Source organism: Lycorma delicatula, chromosome 6 (genome assembly GCF_047948215.1).
Source record: "Lycorma delicatula isolate Av1 chromosome 6, ASM4794821v1, whole genome shotgun sequence".
NCBI lineage: Eukaryota > Metazoa > Arthropoda > Insecta > Hemiptera > Fulgoridae > Lycorma > Lycorma delicatula.
The window spans coordinates 28,504,565-28,520,460 of record NC_134460.1 but is presented as its reverse complement, the minus strand read 5'-3'; positions in this window follow the sequence as shown (position 1 = coordinate 28,520,460).

Sequence of the window (15,896 nt, the reverse complement as noted above, 5' to 3'; positions counted from 1 at the left end):
TGTTGTATGAATTACTTTTTTTTTTTAATTTTCAAATCAAATCATAAGAAAATATAGTAATTTTTTTTTAATCATAATTAGATTTTAAGACTCTATTATATTACTTATGAAGAAAAGCCAGGGTGAAATCTTTCGGCATCCGTTATTAAAAGCAAAACTTCACATGAAATTACAATCTAACAAAAACAACAGCATTTATCAAAGTTGAAAATTATAAGTAAGTAATTGCTTTAGTAGAAAAATATATTATTAAACGTTTCATTTGATTCGGTCTGTATTTTAAAACCTGTCATTTTTACCGTCCATCCAGGCCACCATAGGGTATCCGCCTTGTGACGATCCCGGTTGCCACACCTCCGTTCCTACTCCGTTTCGCTTTATTAAAGATCGTCTTTTAGACCCTCTAGACTTTGTAACACAACACAGTCATCAAATTGGCCTTTATCAGAACGCCATCGGAGCAAATGCCTCAGCAGAGATTTCCATCAGTGTTTTTACACAACCTTTATATGACCTCTTCGAACTACGACCCCCTATCATAACTTACAACCCTCAACTATCCAATTTACCGATTCGCGGAAACGCCTTCCTCTAACACGGAAGGTTTCACACCAAAACTCTTCCTATATCTAACTTCAATTAGACTATACACTCAGGATTTGATTGAGTCTTTAAATACCAAAAATATTATCTTCATACCAACAAAACAAGTGTTGATCGCAATAACGACAATTTTGTCCTACAACTCAATTTATTTAGTTCTGTATTTTAAAAACAGTCATTTTTTTCTGGCCGGTCATAATGGAAAATAAAATAAACTAATATACTTATCAATAAAAAAACTGCTAACGATGCATATACAAAACCGTAACATGAGTGTAAAATATGCGCAAGTTAATTTTTATAACTGTAATGACTCGTAGGCAATTTACACAAGACAAATACAATCTCAAAATAAATTGGTTATATTAAGAATAGTAAACAGCAGCTAACAGGCTTCCTAAGAAGAATGAGGAATGAAGTGGTTTCTCGTTACATTCTTTTTTACACAATTAGACTGTTGCATATTATAAATAAAGCCCACTGAACCCCAGGTAATATTTATTTTACAAAAACGTTAAAACAACCCATTTCATGTCTATATTTACCAACACTTCATTGGATATCTGACTGAATAATTAAGATGGATACTTCCTTCAACCCGTCACACAATCTTGGAAGGAAAAGAATTTCCTTAGGGAAGCCTAAGCTTACGGTAGGATATGTGACAGAAAAACACTTCTTCAGTATATATAAATACCAAACAACGCAAAATTTTCGATCAGTCTTATCCTGAGTAAAAATACATCTAACCTATCTTTCCATCCGATCATACTACGCTGAGATGCTTATCAAGTAAATTTGGAACTTCCTAACCAACAGAGTTCCACCAGGGAAGAATGCTATTTCGGGAGATCCTGAAATCTTATCCACAATTACTAAAAGAAAGAAAAACTCGTATAAACATAGGAAACGCTTTTTCAAGTACAGACTTTATTTATATCAATTTCCTCGGAATTAAACTTTCTAGAATTTTTTTTAAACTGTACATGTTAATTAGCAATTTAACTAAGTTATTTTGCGATAAACCCAAGACAAATCATGTTTTTGACTTGTTCTGCTTTGTTTTACATGATGTATTTAAAAAAATATTAGAGTTACGATTCTGGGAACCGGATTTTTATAATTTTCAAATCAAATAATATGAAAATGCACTATTTTTATTATCATACTTTGATCTAACACTGCATTACATTTTATTTATGTAGCAAAAATCACGGTGAAATCTTTCGGCAGAAACAACTTGAAAACAAAAAATTTTCAGATTTATTTTTATATTAACTCTTTTCATATTATTTTTAGCTCTAGAATGATCCCAAAATACCGTTTATTTCATTGTGACATTCTCTATATAACAAAAACATTTTGATTTTGTGTTTTTATATCTATTTTATAAGTTATATATATAACTGGCAATGTTACGCTATTGATAAATTTCAGTGTACGAATTAAATGTTGTATTATAGTTGACAAATATTACGAAAATAATAAAATGTACAACATCAATTCAATATTAATTGTACTTCAATTAAATAAATCAAAATCATTGCAATGCTCTGGGATATACGATGTTTTTAGCGATTCCAGTTTGGTGCATATGTAAACAGATCGCTAGGTTTTCCTACACGAGGGGTATATAACGTATAATTAACCATGAGAAAACACGGATTTTCCAAATTCAATCCACATACTTACAACGATTGACCTTGCAATTATTTTATCGTAATTGTAAATCGCAATCGTTTGAACTGGATGCAAGCAATATTCAACTTCAGAATCAGAATTATACTGAAATTCAATATGATCAAGTGTTACCGATTGATACAATCGATTATTTTCATTTTCTTTTGATGATCCTGTAACCCTTAACTTTGACATATGTAATCTACGAGTATTTCGTTGTGCTGTTTTTTCCATTATTTCATTTCTACTGTATCTCTCATTCTCTTGGCTCGATTTTTGTGTCGGCCAATATTTTGTCGTTTTGAACGCATTGTTATTTTTATATTATAAAAATTCTATCTTCTATACAAATATTACTATTAACGTTTTTTTTTTTTTTTTTTTTTGTAACTAACGAAAACAATGAAACTGATGGACGATATTATGAAAACAATAAATTGTACAATATTAATTTCACTATTAATTTTCTGTCTTTCTTCTTATGACCGCCGGAATGTTTACCACCACAGTTCAAACCTCACCAATCTCACCACTACATAAATCATTAAAAAAACGCATAAATTTGTTTTGTATTAAAAAAGTTCAATCATTTAATTACAATATTAGTAGAGGAATAAAATATTTAATATTCAGTATGTAGGAATAAAATATTTAACGGTGTACATTTTTGTGTTTGAGAAAATGAAGTAGGAAAAATATATGCAATTATTATCTCGCCTTTCATACATATCTGTATTTTTTGAACTCGGATAATGTCTTTTTGAAGAATTATAAATAAATAAATTGTTGAATTTTGATTTTCCATTTTTGATGTTTCCAATTGACGGCAAACTCTCACCGAAACCTTAACAATTTTATTGTTTTGGGAGTTTGGATAAATAAATAACCTTAAACTTCTTTTACTGCCGGCCTCCGTGGCGCGAGTGATAGCGTCTCAGCCTTTCATCCGGAGGCTCCGGATTTGAATCCCGGTCAGGCATGGCATTTTCACACTCGCTACAAATCATTAATCTCATCCTCTGAAGCAATACCTAACAGTGGACCCGGAGGTTAAACGCAAAAAAACTTCTTTTACTAAATTAAATGTCGTTGTATATATTGAGAGATGTCTTCATCAATGTCATTGCCTGTATCGATCGCTGACTATGTTAATATCGACTTATGTGATAGACAGTTATTATGTGATTAAATATTATACACGTAAACACTCTCAGGACAAATAATAATAATAATTGTTAAATTTTTAGCTAAACGGTTAAGTGTTTTTTGAGTTATTAGGCACACATAAAAAGAAGATGTGTTTTATTTATATAGATATACCAACCAACAAAATGAAATTCAGCGATGAATGCTTACCTCGAAACAGTTATATTGATACAGTTAACGGCTGTTAATAGTTTTACTGATTATTATTATTATATCAGTATATATCATCTTTTCTAAGGATATTTAATTTTTCTGGGATATAATAACATAGCAATTACTGTTACTATGAGATTCAATTTTTCAAATGAATTTTGTTAGCCCTTCTAGTACCTAATTCTTCTAATCTCGAACTCAATCGTTGGCAATGATCTAGCATTTTTATAGTATCATTTTATTCATTAAAATTTTATTGTTAAAATAAATTTACAGAATTTCATATTTTTATTAACCGATTTATTTTTACTTTTATTATCATACAAGAATAAGCCCACCGAGATTGTCTAGCGGTTAACACGGCATCGCAAATCAGTTGCTTTTCAAGGCTTTTTGAAATTGAAGATTATTAAATTCAAATCCTAGTAAATGATACCCACCGGGTTGGTCTAGTGGTGAACTCGTCATCGCAAATCAGCTAATTTCGAATTCGAGAGTTCTAAGGTTCAAATCCTAGTAAAGGCAGTTACTTTTATTACAGATTTGAATACTAGATCGTGGATACCAGTATTCTTTGGCGGTTGGGTTTCAATTAATCACACATCTCCTGGAATGGTCAACCTGAGACTGTTCAAGACTACACTTCATTTACATTCATACATATCATCCTCATTTATCCTTTGAAATAATACCTCATGGTGGTTGCGGAGGATAAATAGAAAAAGAGAGGGAGTAAACGTTGGTTACTTTTATACGGATTTGAACACTAGACAGTGGATACCGGTGTATTTTGGTGGTTGGGGTTCAATTAACGACATGTCTCAGGAATGATCGGCCTGAGTCTGTACAAGACTCAAAGAAATATTTTAAAATTTTCGGAATCGTTTCAGTTTGTCTTAATTCAACAAAAAGTGTAGGCAAATCCTGTTGATTTTTTCAAAGCATTTAAGTTAATATATTCTAAACTTAAGTTCAATTTTTCATTCAGTACATACGTATAACTAGACATAAACTAACTAAGAAAATGTTCCATTCAAAAAAGTTAATAATCCCAGTATATTTTAAATATTCTTTAATTTCAAGAAATGCTAATTTTTAATGATTTTGTTTTTTGGTAAACTAATAAGCAGTTTAAATAAAAAAAAAGGAAAAAAAAACAATATTTGCAGAAAAAAACAATAAAATTTTAAAGTATAAGTATTAAGGAGTCTCAAGAGAGTAAAAGAAAATGTTCCCTAAGGAAACCGTCGGCGTCATGGCCCTTACAATCAATAGTATGGGAAGATCCCTGGCCTAGTCCAGCCACTCATTTCCATTGCCACCCTACATCAAATACCTTCTTCCCTAGCAGCTTTAATGGGAATTCGTTGCGCATCCCACGACATATTTTACACATCATCATCATTATAAGCATCAGATCCTGAAGTATTATTGGAATCATTCAAAAAAGAATAAAATAACAAATTTAAAAAAAAAAAAATTTATTAAAGTAATATATATTTTCAAGAAGATAACTTTAAAAATTTTCTCGTCGTTTCTATAACAAACTCAATAATTCAGTTAATTTGAGAAAATATCTATTTTGGAAACAGTGAAATCCAAAATTTTTTGGAAAACTTTGTATCCAAAAATAATTTTTAATGATTTTAATTAAAATTTCAAGAACAATTTTTTAAAATATATACAAAATAAAGAATTAAATAATATTAGGTCTTTTTTTTAATAATTTTGATTGAAATAATATCCATTTAAAAAATTTGATAAAAAACCATCTTTTTATTAGATTTTTCCAAGAACTGAAGAAATTTGCTGTCGCCTAGTACGGCACAATTTTGTAAAATTTCAAATTTAATTTTTACGATCGTATGATTTATAAAATTTGTAAATGTTTAATTTATTAATTTATTTACAGCAACTGTAAGCAACTTTTCGTAATTTCTTTTAAACCTAAATTTAAAAATTGAAATAAATTTAAAAATAATTATTAATAGCTTATTGTAAACAACGCCTTCATTTAAAATGCGCTCGATAAATTGGAAAATTATGTAGCAATTTCTAATCAGCCGGGTATTTTTTAGGCTTATTGTAACGAGTCATACAACTTTAGGCTAATTAGAAAATATACAATTGTTTGCTCATTAAAGAAACAGAGGTAAATAGAGATCCAATGTAAGCATTATTGTTTATAATTATAAATATAATCTAACCAAACATAACCTACGCTCGCTTACCTTGACTAGCAGCAAGTGAAGGTTAATCAAAAGAAAAGGTTAACCGTACACCCACTAATTTGGAAGAAAAATTACCCACTGATTGTAAAAAAAAAATTAATTTCTAAATTAATTTTCTAATTATTAAGTTCTATTAAGCCTGAAAAATACCATTACAATAAGCCTGAAAAAATCATGCTAATTAGAAATTGCTTGAAAATTCTCCAATTTGCCGGGCGCATTGCAAAATGTAGGCTCTTTACAACAACCGTTTTTTTTCAGTTCGCCTACGACATATACATCATTTTAATTTTTAAATAAATTAAAAATTTTTGTATATTCCGTTCACTTTCGCTTATTTATTTACCCGCATTAGTACACTTTAATTTTTTCGACTGTACATCACGCTTTCAAACTTTTTTATTGCTTTTATGAATTTACATTACTGTATTTACCAGTTTCATTTATAATACTATAGATTTAGGAACAATTACATAACTGCTGATTTTTAGACTAAAGCTTTTTGCAATACTTTATTTATTACACTTTCACTATTGGTTTTTTTAATGTAATATAAATACAATGTATGTAAATTAAGCAGCAGACTTTTCAGTTAATAGTAATTAATAACGTTGATAATGAATAAAAGTTTTTTCAGTTATTCAAATTTTTATTTTTTCTAGTGCAATACATTAAAGAACATCCTTAAAAAATTTAAAAGTTATAAATAAATGTTAAAAAATTAATAAATTAAATTAATATAAAGTCAAAAACAGGAAAACTAGTAATCCATTTTAGTAATTATAAGTACCGTTTCTCGGATTAAAATTCCAAAATTTCAAAGTTAAATCTCTCAAAAATGGTTTCTACAATTTTAATAAATTTATATCTTATCTTATAACTATGTGCAGAGTGCTTATTTGGCAAGTTTTTAAAGCACAACCTCAAGATTAGTAAAAATTATTATTTGTTAATTTTCCTTAAAAATAGTAAATTCTACAATCGATATGCTCCTTAAAGTTTAATGATTTTGATAAAAACGTTAATATAATATTTTTGTGTAAAAGTTTACTGTTCGCACTTTTAAATAATTAAAAAAATAAATAAATAAAATTTAATTAATTCTAATATTTTCTAACGCGATGAATGTAATAGTTTTTCTTTAAATTCGTATGAATTTTTTTTCTAGAATTAAAATTTTTTGATATGTTTTTTTTTTCACTTTAACGTAATATTTTTAAAATAATTTAAAACGAAGTTATTTATTCCAAATGAAAGTGCTTTGTGTTATGATAACATCCAATTGACGGATATTGATAAAAATAATTCAAGTGATGTAATATCAGATTTTAATTTTAAAATTAAATAACAAACAATTTGTCAAAAGAATGATTGATTATAAGTAGTAAATGTATATAATAAAAACATACGTGCACACAGACGTCCGCAGCGTATCCAACGAAGATCTAAGAATCGTCCAAATCCTGATTTTCTTTTCTTCAAAATTGATATTTTTTTTTTTAATTTAAATTTTGATATTTCTTAAACTGTAAAACACTCCTATTTTATTGCAAAGTATTTTTTTCTACATTCCTTCTTTCCTACAATCGTATTGTAGGCATAATAGTTAAATAGTATATATTTCATACAAATCAGTAAAATTATATAAATATTTTTAAAAATACGCAAAATATAAATAAATACTGGGACGGCAGAATGTGTGCGTGTAATTACATTTTTTAAGTTGATGTGTGCCTTGTTAAGATAAACATGAGAACTTGTCTGTGAATGTATGGGTTTCTATGTGTTTATTACGCTTTTATGCTAAAAAAAGGAAAAGACTATTTTCCGAGTTTACGTACAGCTAAATGATTAAGGTATGAGTTTTGTAATATTGGGATTACAAAAAATATAATTTTCTTGAAGATGAACAATTTTCAGTTGAAAATATAAAGTGAGGTTAAAAAAAAATTTGTCAGAGCTCAAATTTTCTTAATTTTAAAATCTTTTTTTGTCACATTAAAAATGTGTACTTTTTTACAAAAATTTTTCAAAATTTTACAAAAATTTTTAAAAATCTACTCCTTTAATTTGTATTTACAATTTTATCACGCAAATTTGTATTATATATATTTTTTAACATATTGCTTTTTTTTATTTCATTAATATTGAATAGAAATATATATAAAATGAAATTCTTCCTGCAGCTATATAATATCTTAAAACTTCTATTTTATTTTAGTATTTAACTCATTAGCAAAGTGTATGTCTAACAATAATTATTCCATTTTTTCTTTTTACTATTTCAAAAGCACAGGTAAAGGGATTTCGTGACCGTAAAAGTAACCAGTCTGCTGATTGGCGGAATAATTTATCAGTCGCTATTAAAAAACCCATAACGATCCTTAAAATTAGATTCAAAGACTAAATTTTTTCAATCCTTAACTTTTATTATTATTATATCTTTTGTGAAGATACTATCTAGTATAATGGTTGCTGTATATTTATTCTAAAGCTACAGGACGATTTTCAAGAAAAAAAAATTAATTCTTCTAAATTCAAACATTTTTTTTTACCCTAAAATATGATTACTGATAAAAGAAAAACTGCTTTGCTACCGATCATTTTTAAAATATTTGTGTATCTGCAATCCCAGACCGACTTCTATCATATAAAAAAGAGAAAAAAAATCTTGCGCAGTTCTACACAAGAAGACCAACTTTTCGTTAATCTTTTTTTATTTAGGCTCCGGGATCCCATCGTTAGGTATTGCTTCAGAGAGTGAGTTGAAATGACAATTTTTTAGCTTGTAAAAATGTCATGCCTGACCGGGATTCGAACCCGGGACCTCCGGATAAAAGGCTGAGATGCTAGCACTCGAGATTTCATCTGGAAGTCCCGGGTTCGAATACCGGTCAGGCATGGCATTTTTATACGCTACAAAATTGTCATTTCTTTAATTTAATTTGGTTTAATATTGCTAACAATAGATATCACAGATAAAGAAACAACGTAGAAACGTTGCTTCTTTATCTGTGATTCTTTATAATGCTGCAAATAGGAACTTGCAACATTATAAAGAATCACACTTTTAACAATCCCCGCGAACATTTTTTCGACACTAAATTAAGCCGAACAATCTTCATCAAATTTTCACATGCACAACTTCAGACACACTATTTCAGTATATGTAATTTTCAATTGATTCAGTAGTTTTGAAGTTTTTTGAGCCACAAAATTTTATACATAGGGCTATATACTCGTGTATATACGTATATAAGAAAACCCCCAGTTTAAATGAATTGTATTTTCGTACTCCTCATACCTCAAAACGTAAAGAAAATTCATTTTAACTCCCCACTAACACCATGCGTACCTTTCTTTGAAAAGTCGGTAAAAAGAAATGATTTATTTTAAATAAAAGTCTGTTCTTTTAAATTTTCAATAAGGATATTTTATAAAGGAGCAAAAAATATATTAATTTTATTGACAAAATCCTGATTTTTATATCTTTAACTATGATAAATTTCCTACATCATAAGAAAAAAAAAACACAATTTTGATGTACTGAAAATCAGATTGCCTTTGATTCTTTTCTTCAAACTTTAACTCATGAATACAATTACAGATAACTAAGGGTGGTTTTACTGTACACGATTTCCTTAAACCTTTCTTACATAAGAAACTTATTTTGTAAAGCTTAAAATAACCTAATAGTTACAATAAAATTCAAAAGAGTAATTTGAATTTTATCGTAAATTACTTATAAATGGGTGTGATTTTTCAAAAAATCTACTTGAAGGGATATTTTAAAATAAAAACAAAAATTTACAGTAACACGATTGTTTTATTCGGCCTGTAACCTCGAAGTTTATAAAATAACCCCATGTTCTGTAGTTGCACAATATATTCGAGTCAATAAAATGTTTAATTCAGTGTTAAAAATACTGGAAATTTGTACTATTACCGATAAATTCCATACCAAACAAATAAAAATAAATAGTTTAATATTCCAGAACAAAGATGAGTCATGCTGTTGTTTATTTTTCCTATAAAAAAAATAAATTTATCAGGTTTTGTTAATCAGGAAACATCAGTTATGAGAAAGACTGTTATTAGAATCGATAGAAGATTCATTCACTTGTAAAGGAAGCACAGAAGAGAACCCGACTTTTCGAGTGGCTAAGGCGAAGACGATAGCGCTTGTTGTTGTTGTTGCTCGGTTGCTTTTGACGTGGAGTGCTTCTCTGCAAGCAATTACTACCCCCCCCTAACTGACTCTCACAACCATGCCTTATTCTATCAACCACTATATTCATTCTCACATTCGCACCATTACCGCAAAGTTTAGTAAATTTAACCGTCGTTATAAATAATAAATAAACCGTCGTATTAAAATTAAATTATACAAGCCGCTAAGAACTACTAATTAATATAATTCTCCTATCGTAAATATTACACAAAAACAGCTTGCTTCTCACTAAGAAGTCTAGACCTTTTTTACTACTTCTATATAAAATATTTTATTTTAACTGAAGATTTAATACACAATTTACGGTACTATAACAATTATATATACATATATATTAATTTTTTAAACGTGTTGTCCAGTGTGTTGAATTATAATTAGTATTTATCTCGCGGTTTAACAGTTAGGTTAATAAAAATTATATAATCAAAATATTTTTCACCAAGATCAAACAAATAATTCTGTACAATACGAACTGGATGTATACTAGAAAAATTTTATAAAACTATGTTTTATGTATCGTTCTCACCGATATATGACGGTTAAGGTAATTTCAAAATCATCCAGAAAAGGTTGTAAATTGTTTTCTTTCTTAAGTAATTTTTCCTTTTCATCTAGAAAAAAATGGTCCTATCCGTAAGCATCTTCTAAAATTATATACATACCACGTGTATTATATTTATAAATATATATATATATATATATATATATATATATATATATATATATATTTATAAAGTTTTAAAATATTTATATAAAACTTTATAAATATATATATATATATATATATATATATATATATATATATATATATATATATATATAAAACTAAATCACCCTCTTTTTGAGTTCATAATCTTACGGGCCTAAATAACAGAAAATGTTAGTTATTAAACAAAATAACCAATATTGTCTCAAGTTTTGTCTTTTTTTAATATATATATATATACTTTTGAAACGACGAACCGATCAAAATTTATAAATACATTTTTTTCGTAATTTATTTCAGAATGTTTTTAGATCATATTCAATGTTTCCTAATGAAATACGTTATTTGAAATAGTTTATTTATAACATTCAACTTGTTCAAATTGTCGTTTCATAAATTTACAGTTTTAAATAATTTTTATCGCCGATTGTCATTAATATAAATACAGAAAACCTCTTGAAAATCATTTCACTTTACTTGAATAAAAGTAAATTGATCTTTAATAATAATAAAATAAATTTGATTTTATATCTAGAAATACAAGTTTTTTGGGGAGGGGGTAAAATATGCGGTCGGGTATCGATCGCGTAGATCCAGAGGGATTTGGGATTAGGGGTACGGATTTGGAGATATAAGGAAAAGAAGTTCCCCGGCCAAATCAGTAACGCTGTGGGACTGAAAAAATTCTGTACTTACCAGCTCAGGAAAATTTTCAAAGTCCTTATTTACCAGAAAGATGATGACTTATTCTTCCTGCAGCGACTTGTCGATCGACTTGGAATAGTATTCACCAAGTAATAGGTTATGTAGAACCAATTTCAATGTATTTCTTATGGCAAATACAAACCCGAAGAAAAAATCAAAAAAGCGGTATTAATCCATGTCCAAAATTCACGAAAATTCACAGGCACGTTCACAATTCACTAACCAACAATGTACAACCAACAAACCAAACAAAAAACACCAATAAACCGAACTAAATAGCAAAAATCGCAGAGCGGAACAACAATAGGTCTACACCATATGAGTACTCCAACTCGACTTAGAAATACAAGTGAAAAATTTGTAACTTTAAAGTACCTTTTCACATTCTCTCTGCTATTTTATATTTTTAACATTTTTAGCCAAAATAATTGTCCATTGTAATGACTCTAAAAAATCCGCTAAAATTTAATTATCAAAGTTTAAAAAAATTATTTCTTTATGTTCGTATATTATTAAAAACATTGGCACGTAGATATCTTAAGCAAAAATCTTATGTTTAAAAGGGTCTCCATTAAATAAAGAGATAATTTTAATTTTATCAGATTTTTCCATATTTTCTCAGGCTATTGTCAGATAAACAAAAATAAGTTGAACTGAAATTTCCAAGCCTAGAAACCGCAATGTAAATTGATAAAAACGGAAAATAGTTCTACAAAATGTTCCGCTTCTGTCAATCTTAATTATAGTTTCACGAGAATTTTGTTTTCTAAGAGATGAGATATTAAATTTATTCTTATTAAAATGACCTTTAAATCTTTTAACTAAACTATTGTAGGTAACCTAATATGAAACACAAATCACTTAAAATTCTCAATAATTTTAACATCATTACAAGCTTACTGGAAAAATTTAAGGGAAAAAAATCAGGGAAAATTTTAAAGAAAGATTCCAATTTCTTTCTACTAAGAAAGTGATAATGTTGCACATTTGTATATCAAATATTAGTATTTATGTTACAGGTAAACCTATAAATGAACCTTAATTTTGTTCACCAGGACACCAGCGATAAAGTAATATTTCACCAAAGGCGACTTTTACTCGTAAGACTTGTTTCTCAGTTCTTTATGTCACAGTCCTAAGAAAAAAAAATCTTTAGGTTTTAAATAAATAAAAAATCCCTTTCAGCACGCCGGAAGGCGGAGGTAGATTTCACCGGTGCTTTTAAGTTAAGAAAAACTTAAAATTTACTCATTACGACTATGGTTACATGTGAAAAAACGTTTCACTTACTTAGCACACAAGCCCCATCTCCTTACAATTACAGCAAAATTTTGGTCATTCCTAGCCGTAAGGGCTGGTCATATCAAAAATTGTTTCAGAAAAACGTTTTAGATAATGTCTAGAAGACTAACGACCACTTTAATTCGATTCAATACTGTGAATATTAAGGGATGTATGGATTCCTTTTTTGCCTTCAAAACCCAATTTTTTCAACCTCCTGAGCCAATGGTTGGTGATATAAAAAACGTCACTTAGATAAGTTTTAGGCCCTTATCCAATGAATATTAGGAACTTATACGATATTTTACTTATAAGTAATTTATAGTAATATTTTGTTTTTTCAAAAGTGCCCCCCACCATTTCCATCTCCTGGACCGAGATTTTGGGACGAGTTATCTTTAAGGGACAATTTGAAAGTGATTGGCGCAAAATTACGGCAGTTATGTTTTCACAAGAAAGTGAAATATCTATATATATATATATATATATATATATATATATATATATATAAACTTTTAAACTGTATATGTATAAATATATGTATAAACTTTTGAACCGACGGTGGTTTTGGGATCTGGGGGATGCGAAACGCGAAGATATGTCGAAATTTTTCCGAAAGTCGAATCATGGTACCCATTACAATAGGTAGCTTTCTTATAAAATCTATCTAAAAATAGCTGAGGTGGATATTATAAGACTTCAAATTATATTACTTTTGTCAAAAATATTTTTTTTTTTTAATTAACTGTTCACACTAATTACTTTTTCGTTAACTCCGTTAAGCATTTTCGTATATGTCCACTTGTTCAGAACGGTACTTTATAAATAAATTAAAAACGTAGAAACCTTAAAAAACTTATTATTTCAGTCTTTAAATTTCAGTTTACCATTTCAGTCATTAAAGTAAAATCAATGACTTAAAATTTGTTTTAATTACTGAGATAAGTCTATAGGACTTATATGAGGACCAGAGAAATCTCTGGGGAAGGATTTAATACAATTAAAGAAAAAAAAATCGATAAATGAAAATAATTTTAAAAATAATTATATTCTGAAAGTTGGATGTAATTTATTAGTACTATTCAAACTGCCTTTATTCATTTGGGTAATGTTAAAATAAAATTAAATAAAAAATCCTAAATTTAAATTATACTATCGCCAGAAAACGGCAAGCATTAGTTTTATTATCTGAGGATTTTTTTAGTTATGGAAAACAGTATTCCCGTTCGCCACACCATTACGAATTTTATTATTAATTTTAAATTTATTTTCTATTTTTCTAAAAGGCTTAAAGATTAAAACTTTTCTAAATGAAATGATAGTAAAAGAAATTGGACAAGATAACAAGACAAGTCAGATTAAAACCACACTGTCAAATACCTACATCGAAATAAACATTACGAGTGCAATTTCCGAATTTTTCGAAATCAAAACAGTCAGACAAGGAGACGGACTTTCCCCCTGCTCTTTAACTACTACCAACTGCATATTGTCAACTGGTTTTCTACTGTTAAAAGGTAACCAAGAAATGGAACCGAAAGCTGAACCAAAACGGCGGAATCAGAATAGAAACTAAAGGTTTGAAATGTGTCTAGATTTAGCGGATGATATCGCGCTCTATTGGCCAAAATCTTGGGAGAAGCCGAACTGCAAATTCAAGCGACCAAGATTGGATTGAAAATTTCCTTTTAAAAACTAAAATAATGGCCAACGTAAAAGATGCACCACAGTATCTTAAAATAGACGACCGTAAAATAGACAACTTCAAGTATCTAGGAGAATTAATAAGCTGCAACGTATTCAAAAAGAAATCGGTGGAAAACAAAATGCAGAAGATGGATCTAGCACTTCAGCTAACTAAAATCACCTACAGAACTTTATTAAAGACTTTATTAAGACAGAACTTTATTAAAATCGGAAGTCTTGTACATTGCATAAACTCCAACGTTAAACAATAAATAACAAATTGAAAAATTGTAAAATAAAAAAAAACTGTAAGAAAAATCCTTGGGAAGAAATTCCAAAACGAAGAAACAAAGAACTACACAGGAAAATTGAAAAACTTTTTGATAGGAAGAGAAAAAGAAGAATCAGCTTCTATTGCCAAATCAAAAGGATGAATCAAAACAGACTGACTAAACAGATTTTCGACTTATTCAAGAACAGAAAAACCAAGACAAACCCTGGTTCAAACACACTTAAGAAGACATGAAAGAACTAATCATGAGATCAAAACCACACTGAAAAACAAAACCTAAGATTACAAGAGAAAGTCTCAGCCAAAGGGGGATGCAAGATATCGGAAAAGAGGAAAGCCACCTAAAAAAAAATTTAAAGAAGAAAAAAATAAAACATAGGAAAATAACTTGATCTAACTTATCCCTCGGAAATGAATTCGAAACAAACAAAATATGATACAAAGTGATTATTTTGTATAAATCATTCATTCTCAAAGTAGGCGATAACGCCCACTTGTGGTCGCTGGAGGACTTCAGGGGGGCGGTAGAGGCCCAAAGAAAATTGGGGGCGTTCAGATGGTCTAAGAAGGCGATGGCTGATTAAAAAGAAGACAAAAATTATGTTTTCCTGATTTCAAACCAAAATTAAATACCTAATACACAAGTATAAAAGATGTTTTAATTTAAAGTTTTGTTTTAATTAGTATATTGTTATAATGAATATGCTATCACTATTGCTGTTACATACAGATACAATTGTATTTTTTTGAAAGCAGTTTTAATAAAAATACTTCCAAATATGATTAAATGTGGGTTTTAATTGCTCTCATTTAAAGTATAAGTTTTAACTCAGAAATAGGATATGAGATGTTTAAAATAATAATTGCAATTGCTGTTTTTAAGAACACATCTTAGAAACAGCAAGTGTAATCATTATTTTTAACAGATGGTAAGTTTAAAATTTTGGGGAGTGCTAAAAGATTTTTGGTTCTCAATATGGGCGGTGGGTGAAAATGTTTGAGAATCAATGTTATAAACGAATTCATTGCATTCTCACTCATAATTTAATCTCCGTAAAGCCGTTCCCTTTTTTGAAATAATACCGAGCTTGTTAATTACTGATTAAAGTTATTTTAAAATAA